The sequence below is a fragment of the Polistes dominula genome, unplaced genomic scaffold (genome assembly GCF_049000335.1).
Source record: "Polistes dominula isolate Pdom_NZ unplaced genomic scaffold, Pdom_raw_medaka contig_373, whole genome shotgun sequence".
NCBI classification, from domain to species: domain Eukaryota; kingdom Metazoa; phylum Arthropoda; class Insecta; order Hymenoptera; family Vespidae; genus Polistes; species Polistes dominula.
The window spans coordinates 441,738-466,089 of record NW_028300899.1 but is presented as its reverse complement, the minus strand read 5'-3'; the positions used below and the strand labels follow the sequence as shown (position 1 = coordinate 466,089).

Sequence of the window (24,352 nt, the reverse complement as noted above, 5' to 3'; positions counted from 1 at the left end):
CTTCGTTACATTAATTTTCTCCAATTTTCTATACTACCAACCGACGGACCATTCGTTATTTCTCCTTGGTGTTACAGTAAGGGGATTGAAAAGTGAGATGCTAAGAAAACGAAAAATAAAGAAACAATAACAAGAAAAAAATAGAAATATATAGAAAGAAGAAAAGAAAGGAAGAAAAAGAAGTAAGAAGAGGATCCTTTTCGTTTCTTCTTGATTAAGTTGCTGTTGCTACCAACGATTTTCCTTCGGTTTCATCTTATTTTCTTTCATCTTTTCTTTTTTTCTTTTATTCTCACTTTCCATCATCGACCGAGAATATACGATCTTCTTATCTAGGTACCTACTTTTCTACCACCTTTCTTTTTCTCTCTCTCTCTCTCTATTTTTTTTTATTTTTATTTTTTTTCTTCCTTCGAGATATCGCGTATCTAGAAAATTGAACTAGATTTCGATCTTACCTTTCGAAATCGATCACTCTTACGCGTATCCAACTGAACATTCGTTTAACACTTAAAAAAGGGGAAAGACGAACAAAAATACACACTTTAAATGATAATCCTATTTTCTTTTTACTTCAGATTATATTTACAATATATTACAAATGGCAAACACGTTTCTATTATAATTACAATTTACTGTATTTTACCTTCCTTTTTTTTTCAAATCAACATCCTTGAGATCTTTCGTCTTTTTCATTTCTGCAATTTAAACTACGAGCCAAACGAGACTCGTATACTCACTTTCAGCAGACACCAGCAGAAAAATCATAAGAAGAAACTAACTCTCAGAGGCCGTGATTCCCCACCCCCACCCCTCCCCTCCCCCTCCCCCCTTCCACCTATTCTCCCATCGTTTTAAATGGCCCTCACGGGCAATAAACTTTTATAAATTATTATTTCTTTTCTCCTAGAGTACCACCAGCCGCACAGTTTAGCGAAACTTTTCACGCGAGCCAAACAACTTTCTCTTATCTTTTACTTTTTTTTCTTTTTCCTTCTCTTTCTCTTGCAACTAGCTCGCTTCTCAACACTTTTTATCACCCTTCAAAAATTTATTATAATAATTACATCCGATTTCATTTATTTGATTTGATTACCGTATTACAATTTTCGTAATACTATTGTCTAACTTTGAATTATTTAGAAAATATATTAAACAAGTTAAAGATAAAAAAGCGCATAACGAGTACGTAAACTTAACGTATAATACAAATAAATGATTAAACACATATTGCATAAATAAATTTAATCGTATTAAATATTTTTAATAAAAATGTAACTACTTTTTGATACAGTTTCAGTAACGTTAGTTGAAACGAAGGAAATGAAAATTAGACAAAAAAAGAAAAAAAAAGGTTCGAGGAAAAGAATTTAATTAACCTAGCAACTCTAAAGGAATTCTTGGGATAGGTACGTCAGGATACGGGTAACTTTGTGGTCCCGTAAGCAGGAAATGACCATGACTCCGAATAGTCGGACATGCCTCTCAGGTAATTTCGGATGAAGTACGGCCGTCACGGGAAATCTGGTGCTAGTGACACGAGTTCGTCCCAATAGCACGTACCTGCTACGAGAATATCCTCGTCTTGTGGCTTCGTCATCGTTGCTTAACAATCCTAGGGCTAGAATAAGCTTAAATAGGGCAAGAGATATGGGTTTGTAGCTCTATGCCTTTTAATTCATAAATCTCAAATCAACTATCCTTAACTTGTTTACGTTTCATTCATTGCATTTATTTTTATCATACTCATACGTAATTGGTTCAAATTTATATTTGTAAAATTGTCTAAAATGTATTTTTTCTTTTCTAACAAATTTAATATTTACTTATCAAGTAATCATACATCTATTATTCTTCGAAATAGTCTTCATTATAATTCTAATTCATTTTTTAGGCAAACTGCAGAATGCTTTGACGACAAAAAATGCTCATTTTGATTGAAAAAATTTAATATCAATTAATTGCTACACCTAATATTATTCCAAATTTTTGCCTGTTCTCGCTAAAATAACATTCCTTTAGGAAAAGCTAATTTTCATTTATTTTAGTAAACCGTATGTATATATATATACGTTCATATGAAAAGGACAAGAAAAGGGTAATACGATGAAAGAGTGAAATTCCAGCGAGCAAAATTGCTGAAAAAGACACAACAAGGACGAAGGACGATGAGACGGGGATAGATTCAAAGCGAAAAGACCGAAAAGTGGAGGGTAATCTTAGAAGAGAGCCAACTTGATGTTCTTCAGTTTCCGGTCCTTTTCTATCCCCCTACCCTCCCTCTTTCTCTGGGCTCTCTCTCTCTCTCTCTCTCTCTCTCTCTCTCTCTCTTCTTTCTGTGTCTCTTTCTTTCGTTTTCCATTGTCGGATATATTCCATGAGTAAACAGTCTGCATATTGTTCAGGTATTACACACAAAGATTTTCCCGAGGCATCCTTGGCAAAAGAGTATATCCCTTGCTTTCTCTTTTCTTTATATCTTACTATTCTTTCACAAGGTATCTCTCCTAGCGAAACCTTTGAAGAAGAACTTTGCCAAGAAGTAGAGGAAGAAGAAGAAGAAGAAGTAGAAGAAGTAGTAGTAGTAGTAGTGGAAGAAGAAAAATAAAAAGAAGAAGGATCGGTGACTACTTCAGATCTTGGCTCTTAAGAACAATACGCTCGAAGCTTTTATTATCGTTCTTCCAAAACGAACGATACGAGCTCGGCTCGTTATCGATCACGTGATTCAATTTCACGATTCGAATGCCGTTTCGAGCACGAACTACAACACTCTTGCTTATACACGGTGTATCTCATTTAAACTTCTAATATCCATGCTTTTGTTTTCTTACTTTTTATAGAAAAAAGTAAAGAAAAAATTTGTTGAAAGTTGACCATTGGTTTTATGAGTCGTTAATCTATGTTGGATTATAAAAAATAAATGTTGATACATTGATGATCGATAACCGATTAATAGACTGTTCGTTCATTTTGACTGGCTTACGAATACTTTAAAATAATATTATGTGCAACTCGTATGTTATAATTTTAATATCAACATGTTTAATTTCCAATACGTAGAACACGTAATACGTCTAATTACGTAATCAAAACCAAAGTTTAAAAAACGTCTGTCTTTGAAATCTTTCTCTCTTTCTCTTTTTCTATTTTTCTATTTTTGGTTAAGTTTTCCTTTGTCCCGTCTATCAAGCCCTTTCACTACGTTTCTTGCACTCGTTGCTTGATTTTCATAGCGTCGACTAACCGAGACGAATTCACGGGGCTGTTTTGAAAACTCGAAAAATGCTGCGCATCGTTTCCCCCATGGGATAATAAAAACGAGCCGACGAACGGTAAAAAGGGCGCTAGCGAACCCTGTCGTGTTTCGAATTTTCAAGCAAAATTTCCATTTTTTTTTCCACCCAACCTTTTTTCGTTTTTCTTTTTTAATTGCTCACTACCGCCGCATATACGCGTTACGAACACACGTACACATTTCTCGGATGGAACATTTACGCGCTCGATCACAGTCTCTCTCACCAATAAAAACTATTCATTCAAGTACAACGAACGAAATCGAAGAATAGTAATTTTGTTTGGAATTGCTCGATCGATTCGTTTCATTTGTATACGCTTTCGTATTAAATTTAAAATTATCGTTATTATTTATTGTCATCGAGTTAATATGCTTCTTTTTTAATTAAAAGGCTTGTACTATTGCTTGTACGACTTTTATATGAGTCGCTATATATAGTAACAAAATAGTTAAATTTATATAAACACTATTACATATTTTAATTTTACAAATAAACAAATGAAATTAAATTGAGAATAAATTGTATCTTTTGAATAAAATACAAATCGATAAAAAAACTGAGGAAAACAAAACTCTATATTCGTTAGAAGAATATAGAAAACAGAATTGACGGTGTGTGTATGAATAAGTCAAGGTGCCTTACGTGCTTTTTTGAACGATAAATCAAAGGAACGAACGTAGTGCTACGTCCAACGACACGACGCGTTATGCAAAAGCACGGTCTTGTTGGCTTTACTTGAATCATTGAGCCACCAACTACCATCGCTATCATCATCACTGCTACACTATTGTCCTCTCGTAACTCTCTCTCTCTCTCTCTTCATACCTGTCTACACCTCGCCCTGTTAGTGAAAACATATTAATTAAGTATCACGACGTGATATATTAGGCACAACATCTTCCACAATATTTTTAATCTCGTGCCAATGCAACTACCATTACTATCACTATATTATCACTTCTAATACTACCAACACCACCAATACTACCTGCTACTACTACTACTACTACTACTACTACTACTATTATATGAGATACTACTAATACTATTTTACTTTTATACTTGGCTTATACACGAGGTTGCCTCTAAGCTTAAAATAACGTGATAACGAGCTCAAGTACGTGAGAAAGATAAAAGTCGAGAATATCGATGATAGAACCCAAACTAAATGGTCTCTCTACTTTTCTATTTTTTTTCCCATCCAGTTTATTTTTTACTGCACGTGATTACACCTAACTCTTCCAATTCTTCTTCACACAAAATTTTATGCTACAGTCCATGAAAATCGCGCACTGTTGGTATTGTAAATCTTTTTTTTTCTCCTTTCATACTTTTTTACTAATACACATAAACGTATGTACACGTAAACTGAGAAGAATTGGAGACTAAAAGCTAACACTAAAACAAATGTTACTTCTTCGTTCATCTACGTGCGCAGTTTGAACTTCCTTCTTTTGTCAGAAACACGAGACGTCCGCTTTTTTGATGTTCACATACTTTCTCTCTACTCGCATTAATTCGACTCTGACCCACCCATTCAACGATGGTACTTTTACGCTTTGTAACCCTCTTTCTCTCTCTCTCCCTCATCCTCCCTTTCTCTTTCCTTTTACAACCAACTTTCACGAGTAGCTGCGAAAATTCCAATGCTTGCACACATAAAAGGTAGATTAAATCGTTAACTCGACCAAGGACCATTGAGAAACCAGGGGTTACGTCTTCAATTTCCTTTGTAATAAGTTTCATCAATCTTACTACAATATTTCAAAGATATTGTCACAAGTATTCAATTTACTAGTACATAACATATATGCAAACTTGTCTTCAACTATTTCAAAAAAAAAAAAAGAAAAAAGAAGGAACAATATTTCCATACTTTTACAATGATTTTATAAGTATTTAATCATTTTGAAAATTTATCTTATGATTTATTTAATCATATAAATAATTTCAATATAAAATTAATCATAATATATTAATTAATTCAATGTTAAGACCGAATCCAGTAATATTTACCAACATATACAACTACTACACACACATTTCAACTATGTACTTCAAAATAAAATCTAATTTTCCGTATCGTGTCTGAAAGATATTACGAAAAGCCTGGAAATTTAAATATCTTCGGAGAAAGCAATTAACGAGAATATCGCATGTAACTCAAACATATCGAACGTGCTTTTCAATACTCCTCTTATTATAAATTGTACAATAGATAATTACCTATGAAAATGAATACATATAGATTATTATATCGATTAGTATTATTTCATTTTATTAAGTAATATCTCTCTATAACGTGAACATTTATTCCGAACTGCGAATGTTAACCATAACCGTGAATTTTCTCTACTTCCGTTGTTAACATCCTTAGGAAATATATTGTGTTTGAGATAATTAATAAAGAGAAAGATAGGGATTGAGTTGGGTAGAGGATGGTGAGTAAAGGGAGTTGCTAATTAAAGTATTCTCATTTACTACTAACATTCGAGGACGTTGCCAGGTGTTCGTAAGTATGTCAAACTGCCTATCAAGGACACATCGTTGTTCTCGGAAACCCGTTCAACGACCGATTAAGGAATTTGCATCTTCTATCTTCCCCGATAAGGCAAGTAAAACGATGACCACCACTGACACTCTACCTTCATTTATAAAAGTTTCTTTGACGTGAACCCTTCCAACTTTAACCCGATAAACCTTGTTAATTATTGTAGTTATACTATATGTTACATAAGTTAGTTCATATAAGTACTGAGATACTGAAATGACTATAGATAAATTTTAGATAATTTTAGATAATATAATAATCATAAATCTATGTTTATGAGGCATACGTTTATTGGCATACACCTTTAAATCTATAAATAAATATTCTTATTGTAATACTATATACATATCCGGAAAATATAATATATACACACATATATATGCGTAAATGGATCGAATAACGCGTATATATCGTTATCAGGGAAATTTCATTAAAATGAAATGGCGAAGTTGAATGCTCACTCGATCGAGGTCTCGTTTTTCCACAATCCACGTTAATTAAATCTACGATGGAGAATTTCGGTACAGTACCGTTGCGTTCAACACTACCGATGAGAAATTTTATCATTTCTCTTGTGAAATAATTCGTGACATTCATAGTTTAGTATCCAGAGTTGAACGTCCTCTTACAACTCTCTTTCTCATCCTCTCTTTCTCCTCTTACACACACATACACACACACACACACTCACTCTCTCTAATACTTATCACTAGACTACGAACGGTCGAAGCAAATTACTCGTCGAGCCTCGAAACTAATCCTATAGGACGTACCTGGCAAGTTATAACGATATTTCAAACTTTTACCTAAGGTACTTATTTTCAACTCAATCTAAGTATACACACACGTACGCTACCTGTTATTTCATTTATTTCATCATGATGTTTCATTTCGCCCGAAATACTACATAATTACGAGTAATGACCGAAAATCCTAAATCGTATGAAATATAATATAAGAAAATAAAATCAATCCTCACTACTTTTCGGAAAAAACCTCACTACTTTTTCCTTACTAGAGAGGTGTTTACTACACTAACAGAGGTGTTTAATTACCATGCATTTTTTAGTTATATAAACGTTAATAAAACGTATAATAATTGTTGAATGTGATAACAATTATATAATAATAATATTATAACAAATAAACCCTACAATTATCCTACTCCTGATATTCTGCAGTCGTCTCATTCTGTCGAAACTTAGTTTTTCGAAGGTTTCACTTCTAATTTTTTTAATAAAAGTCAATTTTAACGAGAGCTCAATTTTGTTATTACATTGAGAATGAAAATACAGGCACGTAATAGTAACAATCCGACAAAATTTCATCTGATACTCGATGAATGAACTTTTTCCATTCTCCGCATTATCTTTCTATCCGAAAATGAAATAACAGAAATGACAACGTACTACGATACTAGGTCTCTCATCTGAATACGAGTTGTCACGAGATGTTTATGCAAAACGTCATCTGTTTTGCTTGTAACGTAACAAAGCTTGGAAGGTAATTCCGTGCGTGGTACGTCCCGAAAATATCGGCCAGGTTGCGTTATTAACATGGGAAATGATTGCAAATGTGATTAATGAATGAGCTACTACTGTCGTGCACTGCTATTGTCCTTTGCTTTGTACAAGTATATTTGTCTCTTTAATAACAGTCCTGATGGAATGATAATAACCGAGATAATATATTCATTATTAATAAAACCGAAAGATTATTCTATTACTACTCTTGTTAATAATTTTCATTATTTTATGGTAATTTAAAAATTGTCGACAACATATTATTCCTTGTATTCTATTTCACAGTAAGAAAAATTGTAAGTTAAAACATTCTCTATATAAAAATAAATAATCGATTAATAATATTGTTGATTATTTTATGCAAATTATAAAATTATGGGTACTGTCTTAATTCTTGTACTAGATTTTATAATAATAATAAAGATAATTGTATTAAAAAAATTTTGCCCGTGAAAGAAACAAATGATTGCGTAGTCGATTAAAACGAAATTAATGAGAGAGAGAGAGAGAGAGATCGGTGAAAATCTAATTTCATTTCTGAGTCCACTCTCTTTTCCATTTCTTGTTCATTCTTCTGTTCTATTTCTTTACGCAATAGACACTGACAAGTGCGAGATAATAAAGAAAATCTGTTCGAGACAATGCAAACATCTCTGGAGATTTACCTTTATCTCAGTTCTTTCTCATCCGTTGTTACAAATATTTCAACTTAACGCGATACGTTTTTTGTTTTACAAAAACCTGATGATATCTGTAAAAAATTACGAATAAAAGAAAGGACAAAAAAAAAAGAAAGACGATATTTGCTGCTGCTTTTTTACTTTTTCTTTCATTTTCTTTTTCAATCAAATTATATTCTCGATCTCGTGATTTCTATCGAGATATCCTATTGAATTTGTTAAAGAAAAAGAAAAATCTAAATAAATAAAATACGTAAATGATGATAAATAGACTGGAGCTTGTTTTACGTTCGCATACGCATATTTATAAATGCATACACACATGGTTTTCACTTACAACGTTTACTTTACGCGCATGCTCGCGTCAATACGCTACCAGTCGTGTTTCTTTCCTTCCAAAATAAAAACCCTTCGCATACGTGTAGATACATATATACATGCATACACATACATATATATATATTTTTACATACGTTCGAAAAAGTTCCCAGAGATATCCATTCTACGTATATTTTTCTTTTTTAATGAAAATACATGTTCGAAATATTGAAAACACGTCCTTTGTTACTAAAGCATCAGAAACGCGAGTTTGATCTCTTTAAACCGTTGACTGTCAAGTAGATTTTATATACATTTTATTTAATAAATCGTTATGTCCATCCGACTTCACTCGTAAATATTTTTTATACATAAAAACAAAAAATAATAAAAGTACGTCAGAAAAAGAATTTGGGAGGCTATTCAATTTGTATATTCGTAATCCAATAAAAAATGAAGACTAAATAATTATATATACTTGTACACGCTTATACAAATATACATTTATATTACTGAACTATTGCAATTTGTTGGTATCCTTGAATGAATTCTATGAAAGTCATAAAGCTAGTAGTAATATTGTAATTCAATAACATAGTGTCTACATAGATATAATAGATGGAAAGGTATTCAGGAAGGTGGGTTTCGACGAGGCTTATTCGCGATGTAGTTCGAATGTGTTGATATATATATATGTATAGAATGTGTACTGGTTGGTCCGTGTCGTGTGACATGAGCGTAGAGGTGCAATTGCGGCATCAAGTGGTGTATTGTCTCTGTGTCCTGTATTTGCTGTACAGGTCGAGCGTTGATGGAGGGCCGCGGGCTGCTGCAACGTTAACAGGAACAGGGATTTGGCTGGTTATTACACGCCGGCCTCCCTTACAAAGTCTCTTCATCCACCAACGCTCGCACCACTAACTCCCAGAGAGAACCCAAAATTTACCCTTTACCCTTCTACCATCTACCTACCTTTCCCTCTCCCAACTACCCTTACCCTACCTTCCCTCCCCCCCTCTCTCTTTCTCTCTTGAGTCTACAGTCTGATCGAGGATCTCGCGCTTGAACGCTGCGATGAAAATTAGGAGGACACTGTTAACGTCATTCGGGGATCCGAGCAGGTTGTTAACAAGTTCACACCCTATATAAACAACATTGCAAGCGTTACGATCGAAGTGCTTAATTGTTAACACTTGATCGTTTCCATTTTCCTATGTTCGATTGCTTAAGCAAATTGATTCATTAGATCTCTATAAAGAAATTTTTTATTTCCTTATTATTTTTAGTATAATAATTATATGTTGTCTGTTACTAATTGATTTAATGTATTCACAATTGAGATTATACTAGTTACAGTTTCGATTAACTTTTTGAGTATTATATACGTGCATAGTTGAACGATGTGTATGCTATTGATGCATAAATTTTCTATTTAATGTAAACTATGGACTTGGTAAATAGGTTTAGCAAATGTTTGTAGTTAATACTATACTTTATAAGTAAAAATGATCGATGTAATAATTTATATTTCATAAATATGTACTAAGGATATTAAATTTAATTTAGTCATGATAATTAATTAAAACAATGAATTAGTTACGAATATAATATTTAATTTATTAATAATAAAACTAATACAATACGTAGAAATTCTATAACAATACGTTTTATAATTAATTCACTACTTTATAGAATTATTTACAATTGATTTGTTATTTACTTGTAATTGATACTACAATTGGTTACACGATACCTAAAAGACCGAATTGTGTACACAAAGATTGTGTGTACCTTTAACGATTAGTTTGCATTTGACAAAGAGAATATTGAGATCGTTTAAGTTTATAGAGTTTATCGTGTTGAAAAGTTTAAATATCGAAGAGATCAATGGCTTAAATAGGATCAATTCCTTCAGTTATTCGTGGAACGCATTGAAAGGACATCGTAGGTATAACATGAAACCACAGAGATGTAGCCAGGAAAGCGTAAATTGGATGGCATTGACGGTCGCGTATGTGGTCAGGACATCAGCGTATAACGCCTGAGCAGGATCCCTCGAGTGTCCTCGAATGTCCTCGAGTGTCCTCGAGTCGCGACATGCAGGCTTCGCTCGCGAATAATTGATTTCGTAGTCGACGACGCGTCCCTCGTCGCCTTCACCAAAACGAACGTTCGATTATTAAAATTTCCATACTTTTTTTCTACTAACTTTTCCTACAAACACGTAAACCCGTGACTGCCTCTCTTCCCCTTTTTTCGATATGAATTTTTACAATTTGTATTTTTGATTCATTTATGACACGTTCCTCATCGTTCCGACAAAAATGAACGATTGCCAACATTTTTGTTATATACTCATGCCTTCCTTCTTCTTTCTTCTTTTCACAGAAAAAATTTAATAATTCTTTCATCTACAATTGATCTACGACACGTTTCTAATCGTTTTGACGAAAGTTACAGTTCGTTTCCAGAAATATTTCAAAGATTCTTATTTACAACTTATTTACGACTTATTTAAGACGTGCTACTCTAGTTGACGAGAGAGAACATCAAGTCAGGATTATAAAAGTTACCAATCACAGACAAAATTCTCTGATAACCTGCCACTTTCCCTCTTATCAGACATAGACTTCAAACATTTTTATGTTCATTTTAGTATTCTATAAAAACGGAATGAGAAGTTGAAAAGGTAAATTAATCCAAGTTCGTTTTCAGAATTAATAAAAATAAATCTCGTTCGAGATAAATGAAAAATACTGAAAGAAGAGAAGGAAAGAAAGAGAGAAAGGGAGTGAGATAAAATAAATAAAAATCACAAGAACGATCGATCATTGAAAAGGAGAACGAGGGGATGGATTGAACGAGAGGGATGAAAGAGGATGGGAGTAGGAAAGGGTGGTCTTTGGATGCATCGAGACTCGGTGTAAGTATAATACATTTGATCTAGATTAATAGAAAATATCGTGTAATACCAATAGAAAAAGAGGTAAAAATAAGAAAGAGAGAAAGATACTCATGCTGTTTACAGGAAAAGCGAGAGACGGAAGTTACGGTTCTTCGGTTTTTGAGTTACATCCGTTCCCTAACCACTCCGTTTTCTCCTAGTTCTCCCAGAAGCCCACTTTTGCTACGAGACGTTGGAAACTATGAAAGAGGAGCTGGCATCATTCTTTGTCCCCCTCTTACCATCCACCCCTCCTGCTCTTCATTATTTTTTTCTACTCTTTTGCTTTCTTTTATTATTTCTACGTTATTTGAAACCTTCGATCCATCGCTGCTATTTTGCGCGCGCGCGTGTGTGTGTGTGTGTGTGTATTGATATGTATACCTGTTTAAGTTTAAATCGTGTATAATCAAGCGAATTATTAAAGGATGGTAAAAAAAGATCGTAGGCATTGCTGAACGAAAGACACAAGATGCTAAAGTTTCTTCTCTTCCTAGAGAATTAACGGCACCAAAAGGTGGAAAAGAGGTTACTGGAAGCTTCGAGGTGGGACAAAAATGCATCGCAATTTCGTTCTCCTCTATTTCTTTCCCCACCACCTTTCCTCGAGGATAACTTACATCTACCTCACGGAATCTTACGTCTAGCGGGACATATCTTTCCACTTTTTCTTATCTCTCTCTCTGTCTCTCTCTCTCTCTCTCTCTCTCTTGCTCTTTCTGCTAGCGAACTCTTATTTACATAATTTAGAATGCGGAATTTTTGAACGCGTTCTACATGAAATACGATGAACACGAACAAAAAATAGGATTACTTTATTTTCATATATGAATTTGGAATATCTACAAAATTATATTCATTTGTAATATTAACGTTTGAAATATTTATCTAACACGTGTAATTAATCAAAATTTGTTTGTTTCTATCTATCCTATCCTTCATTGCCCGTCTTCCATCATCTTGCTACTTTGAAAGAAAGAAAAAAATATATATAAATAAAAAATAAAATGCGGAGAAAAAAAATTTGAAGAAACTTATGGAAAGAAACACCTCGGGGGTGCTGTTTCCATCTGTCGCACAATTTTTCGATAGGATAGAATTTATGATCGACGGATTATCGAACGACGACTACAACGATCACGGGGCAATAGTTGGGTGGGAGGGGAAGGTGGTGTACAGATGAAGGGTTAGGGTTTGCTGGTAGATGATCGTAACGTCTACGTATCGTGAGAAAATTTTCAGACGAGTGCACGTGCGCTCCCGATTGATTGGATCGAAACGCTCAACGCTTTTGTATATCGCATACAACCCCTTTTCTCTATACCTTCTATGAAAAAAAAAAAAAAAATGAAAAAATGCCTGGTGCGTTCGTTAACGCGAAACGAGTCGTTTCGATTTTGTGTAGTTCAACGTTTTAGAATTCCTCTTTCCTAAAATTTAATTGTTATCGATGCTGTCAATAGCAATCCATCATCTGGAAATAATCAAAATTTCTTCTTCCATATCCTTCCTTTCAGAAATTGTAAAATTATTATTTGCAACTTATTAAAGTGTTGAATTTAATCATTCTTTTTTCTTGTTCATTTACAATCATATTTTTAGGAACAAGTTTTATGCATTATGGAAATAAAAATTGCACGTCTATATCCTCTGTCTTATTTCTCATAAAATAACATTGTTTTAAATTAATTGGAATATTTAATATGTAATATGTATGCAATCGTAAGTTCTAATGGTCGTATCTGTAAATTTCCGTACTCTTCGTATAATTCTAGTTTTTTCATTGAAATATGAATTGTTACGAAATAAGGACGTAAAACAGGAAAAGGTTTGAGTTTTTATTACACTCAGAAATAGGATCCATTCTTTTAAGGATAACAGGATATTTACGAGGCTATCGTAGTTCGTAACGTCGCGCGAACACCAGAGTTTCTCCGTTTGCACCCCGTGGAGGAACACAAGTGCACTCGTGGTAGAACGAAAGGAGCTGGAAGAGACAGCTCACTGTGAAGCAAGGTTATATGACCAGCCTACGTAGATATGTACAACGATATATACACCATACGAACACACACATACAAATATACACTCAGCAGACATAGTATGATACACTTCACGTGTCTTGAACAATCCTTTGCTATACTTGCTGGCCTATGAGTGCCTTTAATGCGATACATGTGCAGCTTAATGGTAGAGAAACATTTTTACCGAGTAGAAATTCGAGTAGGAAAAGCTTATATATTTTTTTGTTTTCTCTTTCTTTCTCTCTCTCTCTCTCTCTCTCTCTCTCTTTTAAATTAAACTAATACAACCATACCTAACAATAAAACGAGTCTCTAGTTAACGAGTTTTTCTTTTCAAAAAGCAACAAAGTATTTATATCAAAAGGAAAGCCCCTATCAATCTGCTTATCGATATATCTGATACCACAAAAGTAACAAAGATATACTTTTAAAACACGAAAATCATAGGAAAATTTGAAAATAGAATAAATTAATGGAAATAGATTTAAAAAAAAAACCTAACGATTTTAATACGAATTATAATCCACGTGCATACAAAAATTGTGCAAGTTTGCACTCTTGCAAATACTCGTCATACTCGATGATAGAACTTGTTAAATAATGCACTATTACTTTTTTTATTTGCAAAAAAGAAACTACAGTTCAACCCAGTTACCAGATATACTCTATAGATGAAAACACACGTGCCTGTGTGCTGTAAATGATAATTCTGTGGATAGATCGCATAATCCGAAATAATTCTTGAAATAATAAAAGAGAAAAAATGAACAAGGTGAGAGAGAAAAAGTAAAAGAAAAAAAAATTTTAAAAATGAGTAAAACGAAATAAAATATTTTATAAAGAGTAAGAACTGTGTGTATGTGTGTAAGAGAGGAAAATAGAAATTTTGTTGGTTTCAACAATCATGTGGAAAGGTCGTGCGTTTTGCACCAAGTAAAACCGATTTCTGAATGCTTCCCCCTCGTCTAGTTCGGCTTACAAAGAGTGAAATCCTCTCCTCGCTTCTCCCCTTCATTCATGTGGAAACTCGACGCGTATTCCACGTTTTCGCATTTCTCACTAACTCTTTCTATCTCTCTTTTACAGTATCTCTATCTTTCTTGCTCACTCTGACACGTTTTCCAAGTGTGCACATAGTTATGTATATATCCATGTACCTACGTTATATTTCTTCATCGATATGCAAGCGAAGTTATACCCATTGAACGCAATAGATTGCCAATTGCGAAGGGTGTAAGCTTTTAACACCACCTCTACCACCACCACCACCATCACCAACAGGGTGTTGTGCGCTCTTCGCAACTGCAGCTTGCAACTGCAGCTTTCATCGACGATATTACACGTATGTACTACATCGAAACATCGTCCCGTTTATTCAACTTCCAATAGAGGCTACCTTTTATTTCTCTTTTTCTCTTACTTTTTTTATGTATACGTGTATATATATGTACACCACTGGTCGAAAGTTTGGGTACACCTACCTCATTTGTATTACATTATACACTTATCAATAAGCTATTTATTTTATTTTTTTTTCAAGATCAAAACAAAACCTGTAGAACCTTTAAAAAAAATAATAATAATAACAATTATTTGCAAACAGAATTATTAGAAGAATTAATTGTTGCACTAATGTTAAAATTATTTAACATAACTAAATAGAAAAAAATTGCTTACTTTGGCACATTTAACAATTATCAAATGTTTACTACTGTAGTCAATTTATCTAATTAATTCTTTACTCACATAAAACAAACATTTTTATATATGTATAAAAAAATAATGCATTTAAAAGAACATAATTTTCGAATAAATTCAAGTTACCTCATATTCGAATACACTTGGCCAAACTTTTGATCAATATTGTACCATACGATACCTGTACATAGATATATCTATCTCTTTTTCGAGAAAACATGCCGTTTCGTACATCAGTCGCGTTTTTCACGCACGTCAGACTCGATTGATACCAAGAATGAATCACCTAGGAACCTTTGCTATTTCTTTTCTTTCCTTTTCTTTTCTTTTCTTCTATTCTTTCCTTCTTTCTTTTTCTTTATTTTCCTCCTTGTCTCGATCTCTTTATCCATCTATTCTATCTATCTATATATCTATCTATCTATCTATCTATATCTTTCCCCCTTTTCTTTCCACCCTTTTCTCACCCACCGAACGTTTTTATTCCTACGATTATTTCTTCGACATGTGAATTGTGTACCACGATGGGTGATCGCATCGAACAATAGTCCCCTCTTTACGTTCCTTTCTTCTATGAATTTTCTTCTTTAAATCTCTTTTTCCCTTTCTTTTCCAGATATACTACTCTCCGGTTGTCAACCACCACGCATTATTCGAACAACAACGCGGACTATAATTATTTTTTCGGAATCCTTCTCCCTCATATATCCCCCCCACCCAACTCATCCTGTATTTCGTTCGTATTTCGTTTGTATTTGAGACTTTTTTTCACAGAATTTTTCTCGACACTCCTCTTTGTTCTGGGTGAACGTTAAAGGCGTAATTGGGTATTATCAATAATAAAGCCGGAACAACGATATGAAAATGGGACGGAAGGGGACAGGGGAAGAAGAGGTGGAAAGGGTTAAAGGTGGGGGGAGCAATTTCCAGAGGTAGCTTTTTGTCATCTACGTTATTTTGCACTACCTCTCGTAATTTGAGCTCTCGTCCATGTCGAAGCAATTATTTAACAAGTATAATACATCGTACTATGCAATAACCAACATTACCGCTTCTATCTATCTCACTTTTTTCCCTTTTTATTTTATTTCTTTTTTTTTTCAATATTTTTTTTTAAACAAAACAAGTCACTTTTTTATCCCTCATTCGTGTTTCTACAGTATTGAAAAATTTTGTAAAAATTTCATTTATTTACTTAACGAAACAAAGTGACACGCACGCTTGCTCGTTGTTAGTTACATCGATACCAATCTACAAACTATTTCATGCGTATTCGCACGCTGTTATTGTTTGCTTTCAACATACATTTTCCGCACCTAACGTACTTTTAGATTATGGTTAAATATCAAAAGGAAATATCGAAAGGAATCGTTGAATTAATACATTCGAATCGTTTGTTTATTACGCTACGGTAATTATAAAATGCAACTGCTAATGGATTTTATTTTTTAATTAACTGTAAATTAATTCATCTTACGACGAATTGTAAATAATTTTTTGTAATAATCTAACGATAACTCTATAAAACGTTATTTCAATATACAATGTATTATCTCACCTTCTTGAAAATTATTTCGACTAATTCGTAAAGTTCCTACATCGATGTGTTCGAAATGAATGTACATTCGATGTGATCGAAAATGTTTTGGTTTTATTTTGGAAAAATTTTACTTCGTAATACCGCAAAAATGATAAAAATAAATGTGCAAAAGTTATCTGACATTTAAAAAATCCATAATCTTTCTGAAATCTAACGATCAATATTCTGCGAGCAGGGAATCGCGTCTGAAGGTTCGTCATATCGCGATTATCAAGAGTACTCGTGCATATCCGGATAACGGGAGAATCACTATGACGGATCGTGCCGATCAAGTACCCATGAATTCGATTAGAATCCTTTGAACTGTGATCGTTGGCCATACCTATGAAATACAAAATACAAACAAGCGAAACAAAAATATTTCGATACTTTATCAAATTAAACAAATCATTTTATTAATCGTTTTTTAATGTTTCATTGTTACAAAGCATATAATTGTAATTAGAAACCTGATTACTCTGTTATTATAATATCATCGTAAACAAAACAGCTTTAAAATTATAACTGTTTCTGTAAAGTGCATCCTCAATTTCTCTTTGATCTTTTGCAACATTTTCGAAAATTCACTGATCCCAGTTGCGATTATTATTCTATACTATAAACATGAATTTTCATTTGTTTTCTTTACGTTTATCACAATGAGTCACCAGAGTATTTGTATACGTCCCTACTGCAAATTTGAAATAATTGATATTAGCTTGTAATATACTATTTCAAATTGTTTCTATACAGAAACCTATTTAAAGATCATTAAACTTTCAAATTAGTATTAATTTTATTGCAGAAGATCACTTTATTATTAGGGAAATATAATTTTACTTAAAAGTAATAAAAAATTAGTCTCCAATAAGTATTTGCACCTATATCAGATATAATAAAAATACGATTATTATTTTTAGTTCTCCTTTGCATCTTCCTATGTTACTTCTTTTCTAATAAAATATTTTTTTTTAATCCTGAAATATGTTTTAACGTATAGTAGTTTTGAAATATTCTATTATGAGCAAATATTAATTATTTTAAATTAACAGTAATGGTACAAATATTCCTATGATTAACTGTATATTTCATTACATCTTACACTTTCGTGATATTTTCCTAACAAACAGATAAATATCATTATCTTTTTGCTCATCGATTAAAACATTATTAAATGATCGATCTACCGTTCATGATTTGCAATATTATTCAAATAGGTAAATGATATATGTAAAAAGAAAAAAATAATAAAAATAGAAACAATCAATGACAAATATTTCACGTATGTTAACCAATATAATTTCTCGACTTTTACATGTTACGTCGATAGATTGATAGAAACTGACGGCTCGTGTTTACATCGGCGATAAATAAAGTAACAGAAATGATAGACGGTGTTGTCAATGTTTATACATAGATATAAATGCGGAGAAGGTACAATAAACTCTACCGAGATCTGGGTCACTCGAGTACACGTGTACTTACAAATATTCACATGAATTTTCTTCCCCATCAGAAACAAATGTAAATATACATAAATAAATGAAAAAACCAATTTATGACAAATTTTTACTTTTTTCTTTTTCATTTCATCTTCTATTTGCTTTATTTTGTTTCCTTTTCAGAATAATTAATAATTGCTTTGACGAATAGCAGTAGGTATAACATGACATTTCACTTAAAATCACCTTTTTTTTTATGAATAATAAAAAATATTGTTAATGCGTCCCTCGTAATTACGTTCACTTTGTAAAAGCTCAAACATTTTTTTAAATAAATAGCTTATTAATCTATAAAGAGCGAATTCATACGGAAATCGCGTATGCACAAGCGCGTATGCAGCTTAACATTTTATTCAAAGAAATGAAAAAAAGTAAAAAAGGATATAAAATAAAATATCGATGCTTTGAGTTGCAATGTTATAACGACTTTTAATGATACCAGCATGCGATTAATGTTCTACTATTTATAAAATGTATCAAAAAATACAACGTTGCATATCTCTTCTGATGAATAATATTTTACAAGGTATGACAAAGTTTACAAGGTTTTTTTTAAATATTTCAAGAAATGATTGGTTATGGTATGTTTCCTTGTACGATCGTACTAATTGGATTTTTAATAGAAGACAAAAATAAGGGAAAGAAAGAGGAACGTATATAGAGAATAGCTTTCTGTGTTAGATAGGATATCTTCAATGTATTTTACAAACGAACGGCATCCGCGTATCGGACAGGGCAAGCGATTTTCCATCAGCCATCGTTCATGGGAGCAACACAGCCGTTCGAATTTATCAAGTAGGATCTGCCATGCGAAACCGACGTTGACGATACCGTTCGATTTACATATCGACTCTGTTCCGGTTATTAAAAAACCCGAAACACGTCCATCTCTCTGTTTCTCTTCCTTTTTCTATTTCATTCGAAACACGTCCGGGAAAAGAGCGAACAACGACTTGTATTCGATGAAAATCCGAGTATATTTTATTTTATTTTATTTTATTTTATTTTGTTTTGTTTTATTTTATTTTATTTCTATTTATATATTTTTTTATTTGTATTTTTATTTTTTTCTCTCTCGTTTACATAGGTATGTTTTTTTTCCAACCAATCATATCGAAACAATCAAATTCGACGAAGAGAAAAGTTTAAAATAATTTTACGATTAAAATCTACGATTTGTTTTTTAATATAACTTTAATCGATTTCATTTTACCAATCAATTATGCAAGCAATATAATAAGAGAAATAAAAGATTACAAAAAATATTTTAATAAAAATTTGTGCATTTAGATGAAAATATATTACAATAACTCGTAAACGATTATCAAATAATTCTCACACACATTTCTATGGATTTTTCCATAAATGTTATCCTAAATAGGGCAAATACCAGTAAAATTAGGTGCAGGTGCAGCCTTGAGAGAAAGCGGCGGCGTAGTTTAAACTCCATTTAAATAAGAACATGTGGCTCTCCTCCACATACTCCCCTCATCCGCCCTGTATCCCCATTCTAACCCCTCGTCTTCATCTCTTTCTAAATATGTGCTACAAGCGTTGGTCTTACAGTCAAGAATTATGCAGTACGATTTTAACTACACCATGGCAACCTTTCTCTTGCTTATGTCGACTCTCGTACACTAACGAAATTTATGCTAACTCCCCACCAAAGTTAGGTTTGCTTCTTGATACCCAAATGAATTTTTCCAAGTACGATGTATTTCGAAACGAAATTATTAAGTTGTTCTAATAATTCAAATAAAATCGTTCTAATAAATCAAATGTTTCATTAATTATTTCTTTTAATTTCATTATCATCAAATGATTAAAAATAAAAAATCAAAGATAATGTATTAATTCATGATTATTCTCGCACATCTTTGTTTGTATCGTTGTATTTAAAATAAATAAAATGTTATTTCTTTTTACGAACATCCAATCGAATTCGTGTGGTTTTCGATTTTTCGAATGACCGATTTCGTTGATTTTCGAGTGACGTTCGTTCACGTCGATTCTACAGGACAATTCGTAAGAACGTTCCCTCTCATTCTTTTTTTCTTTCTCTTTTATCAATAGTTGTGGTCTTTGGTGTGAAGGCGAGGGTCGAAAGTAAATGTTCTCCCAGGATAGGAAGGACAGAACGAGCATTCACCCACATAAATTCTCTTCGAACGTTGTTTTAGAACAACGTAAAGAAAAAAAAAGAAAGAGGTAGAGAACAGAAAAGAAAGAGAAAGAGAGAGAGAGAGAGAGAAGAAAAAGATAAAAGGAAGAAAAGACAAAGGTGTGTGTAAAGAATCGTTGACTTTGGTTTCTCCGACACGTCCGAGAAGTACGAAAATCGATTCCCATCTTTTCTCTCTCTCTCTTTCTCTCTCTCTCTGTTCTCTCTTTCTCTTTCTTTCTTTTCACGTACAAAGTACTAAAGAAGGATTCTTCACGAGAATCGAAGACTTCTAAAGGTGGTGATTTTAAAGAGCGCGAGAAACTCGTTGGTGACGATAAACGCGACGATTCCAATCTCAACCTCTCATTCCAACACCCACCGACACACTCATTTACGGACATATACACACACATATAGAAATACACGTAAAAGACACTTACTATGTTTCTCAATCTCTGTTTCCTTCTCCATTTCTCTCGTATAGATAGAAACACTTCAAAGCGTGCCACCGAGTATTCCTTTGAACCAGAAGAGACTATACCGAATGCACCATGAAATATCTTCGAGTTTGATCGTGCGTCGACATGTCGTCGTGTTACTGTAGCAACAGTTCGCTAAAGGAGTTATGGATTCATACTTTGCTGCTTTGACACTCTCCTTCCCCTTTCTCTCTCTCTCTCTCTCTCTCTATCTCTGTCTCTCTGCGGGCAAACATAATGCATGTATATACACACATATCTATATCTTCTCAGAGAATTTAGAATCGTCCACAAGCAAACGTATTAGTTATTCCTTTACTGAACTCAAAGCTTCCGTGCAAATTCGATTTGATCGTGGCCTTTGCAATATTTCGTTGAAATATACTGAAATAGATAAAAAGAAATAGATAGATAGATAGATAGATAGATAGATAGATAGGTAGGGATGATTAGAGAAAAGGAAGATGAAGAGAAGCATAGCAAGATAACTCGAGTTTACTGCCAATTTAATTGGGACTGGGAGTTAACAGCAGCCTCCTGTTACCCAGTTCGCAAACTCTCAACACTGTCCGACATGTTTCAACGTCCAATTTTATATATCGATTCTCTCTATTTCTATCTCTGTCTCTTTATTTCTTTCCTTCTTTCTTTCTCTTTTTGCAATGATACAATATCCCATTTTTGAACTATCTATCTATATATACATAGATATCTTTTTCTTATTCGATTTTTTTGGTCTTCCTATTTTTAAAACTTTTATTCAGAACGTGACGTAAAGCGAAGTTCCGATTGATCGATCGGAGGGAAAGGTTTTAACGAAGCTTCTTCTTTCATGAAAATGAACGATCGCTATAATCCGAGAGAAAATCGTTCATCCAATTTCACGTTAAATGTAGCCGCGAGATGTATGTAACCCCGGTGTTCGTTGTGTTAGCGATGGTACTGGTAATAGTTGTGATAGTGGTGGTTGTAGTGGTGAAAGAGAATCATTTATCTATTTATCGTTAGATCAAAGGCACACGTTTTAGTCATCGGTTTATACACTTTCTACATTGTAGAGAAAAAATGGTTTAGTTAATGATCGGTCGATGCATCATAATTACTAACCATTTATATCAGGTTTATCAAGAGAATTATCTCTTCTCTCTACCTCATTCCCATAACCAAACCATATACTATAACGATAGAACGGCTAATATCGTTTTGGGTATTTCTCGATCGTGCTTTAGTAATAAATTAGATTCATTAGTTAGTGTATTAGAGAAACTAACGAACGATTTTCCATTCATTCTCACGATGCTAACGAAATATTCGCTTAATACCGAAAGTTCGTCGAAGCATTGCTTCTGCTGTTGTATTTATCCACTTGAACGATTTCGTCTCGATCAAAATTTCAGAAGAAGAAGAAGGGAAATGGGTTGATAAGTAAGTAAATATATATAGCTACTTCTTCGTTCTTACAAAAGGAACTGGCACGAGGAAAACTCTCCGATAATTTTCTTCCAAGATACTCTAAACCCTTTTCTTCGACCTTTTAGCCAGATTTTTTTTCCCCGCTTAAAAGATTTCTTCTATTTGCCCAGAGAAAATTCTATCACTCTTTCGAGCACGTACAAACACACACACACACACACAAGTAATACACAGTTATACTCATATAAGAACACGTGCAAGGTACAACGTACGTAGAGTTGGTTTTTCTTCTCGTACGTGAAAGAAAAAGAACGACAAATGTAGACGGGGGAAAAAGAGAGAGAAAGAAAAGTGTGTATGTTAGGGATGTGAGGGGGATGGGAAGAAGAAAATCTTGCGTTTCCTCTTATCGTGTAATACGATTTCAGACCACGGGCAATTTATTCCTTCGCGTTTTATCGCAAACTTCGAATACCACTGGCTTAAACTCTGGATAGAAAGTCTGAACACGAACGATTAGGAAAATGCATGGACCTGGAAATCTTAGGTACGTAGCAGCCCGGTAATGGAACTTATGACAATAGAAAGTCAAAATACTTTTGCAACGATTAAGAATAAAGAAGGTAAGAATCTAGAAAAAGCACGTTTTCCAGAAAGAATCCAATCAAAGATAACATTTCGCATATTTAACACAAATTTATATTTATCGTGAAGTCACTGAAAGAAAAAAAGAATAAAAAGAGACCGAGTTATAAACGACCAATCGATTGTTCGACGAAATGATCGATTTGTTTTTTTTTTTTTAATTGAAAAATCGATATGTTGATTACTGATTGGTAATTATTCGTTGAGGATCGAGCGTATCGATGAATTTTTATAAATAAAATTATTGAACGCGTTTGACTTTAACATTGATTATTTTGTACTTTGAAAAATAAATATATTTTATGTTTTAATTTTGATTAATTAAAGAATCGAACGTATCAATGAATTAATTATAGTAAAGGAAATTGTTGAATAATACTCGATATAGATCTACCGAAGCCACTGACGATTTGACGTACTGTGAACCGGAAATACAGTAATTACGTTCAACTCTTTGCACGGTGTATCATCTTTCTCTCTCTTTTTTTCTCTGATCTCTATCTTTCTTTCTCTCTCGCTAAGCACAGATCGAATTTCCACTCTATTCGAAGCATCTCCACACTCGAAATGGAACGCTTTCAAACGGTCAGGATTCAATCGATATAGCCGCTGTCGCGAATCTGTGTGCTGAACTGCATTCGAAGCTGCAGTACTTGTATGCATTGATCTCTCTCTCTCTCTCTCTCTCTCTCTCTCTCTCTCTCTCTCTCTCTCTCCCTCTGTATGTGTGTGTACTATCCACGTGTTCGTGAGTATGACAAGTGTATACGATCGGGAGGTCGACATCATTGTGGAACTATCAGTTTGCAATTAAGCTGTGCGCTCTATGTGAACTAGAAAATGTTTCAAGTGAAGGAGGAAAGGGAAAATTTCATTAAAAAAAAAAAGAAAAAATAACAAGAGAAAGAAAACAAATCAGTATAGCGAATACAATATATGACTTTAATCACCATCTATTCCTTCTAACTTTTGAAACAACATTAATATTGGAAAAATGTTTATTCCATTTATTATATTTGAATTATCTAAGAATATGATATAAGAGAGAAGAAAATAAAATGAGTATAGAAAATACAATATGTAACGTTATCGTTACAAATATATTTATAATAAATGTTGTCTTTATTATTGAATTGCAAACCAAATTGTGCATAAAAGATTATAGAAGAAAATATTTGTATTTTAAATTTCCTTTTTGTAGTAATTTATTAATTAATCAAGACAATAAATGGAGATATACACGTGTGTATATGTGTATGGATAGGTAGTTAAAACTAAATAATAGTCGGAACACGTACGTCTTCTCGTCCTGACGTGAAAAAGATTATTTGTGGTCGATACGCTTTGGGATATATCCTCGGGGCTTGTAATTACCTACGTATCACGGGAAATCGTATCGGCGTGGCCGATCGTTTCGCCGACGATTTTCATCGAATCCCCTGTAATTTCGTATCGAGCCAATCTCCTTTTAATTGGACTATCAAGCCTCCATTAAGGTGGACACGCATATCCGTTGGCACAGCGACCGATCAA

The 24,352-nt window shown here is 33.3% G+C and overlaps 1 long non-coding RNA gene across 1 annotated transcript in view; it reads left to right on the top strand.

Annotated features, from left to right (window-relative positions):
- LOC149033442 (uncharacterized) overlaps positions 1-11,976 on the top strand; it is a 32,943-nt gene extending 20,967 nt beyond the window's left edge. The window contains exons 2-3 of the long non-coding RNA XR_016178462.1: positions 11,087-11,294; positions 11,400-11,976. This is a non-coding gene — a long non-coding RNA (uncharacterized LOC149033442). The remainder of the gene's footprint in view (positions 1-11,086; positions 11,295-11,399) is intronic.
- The last annotated feature ends 12,376 nt before the right edge of the window (positions 11,977-24,352 follow it).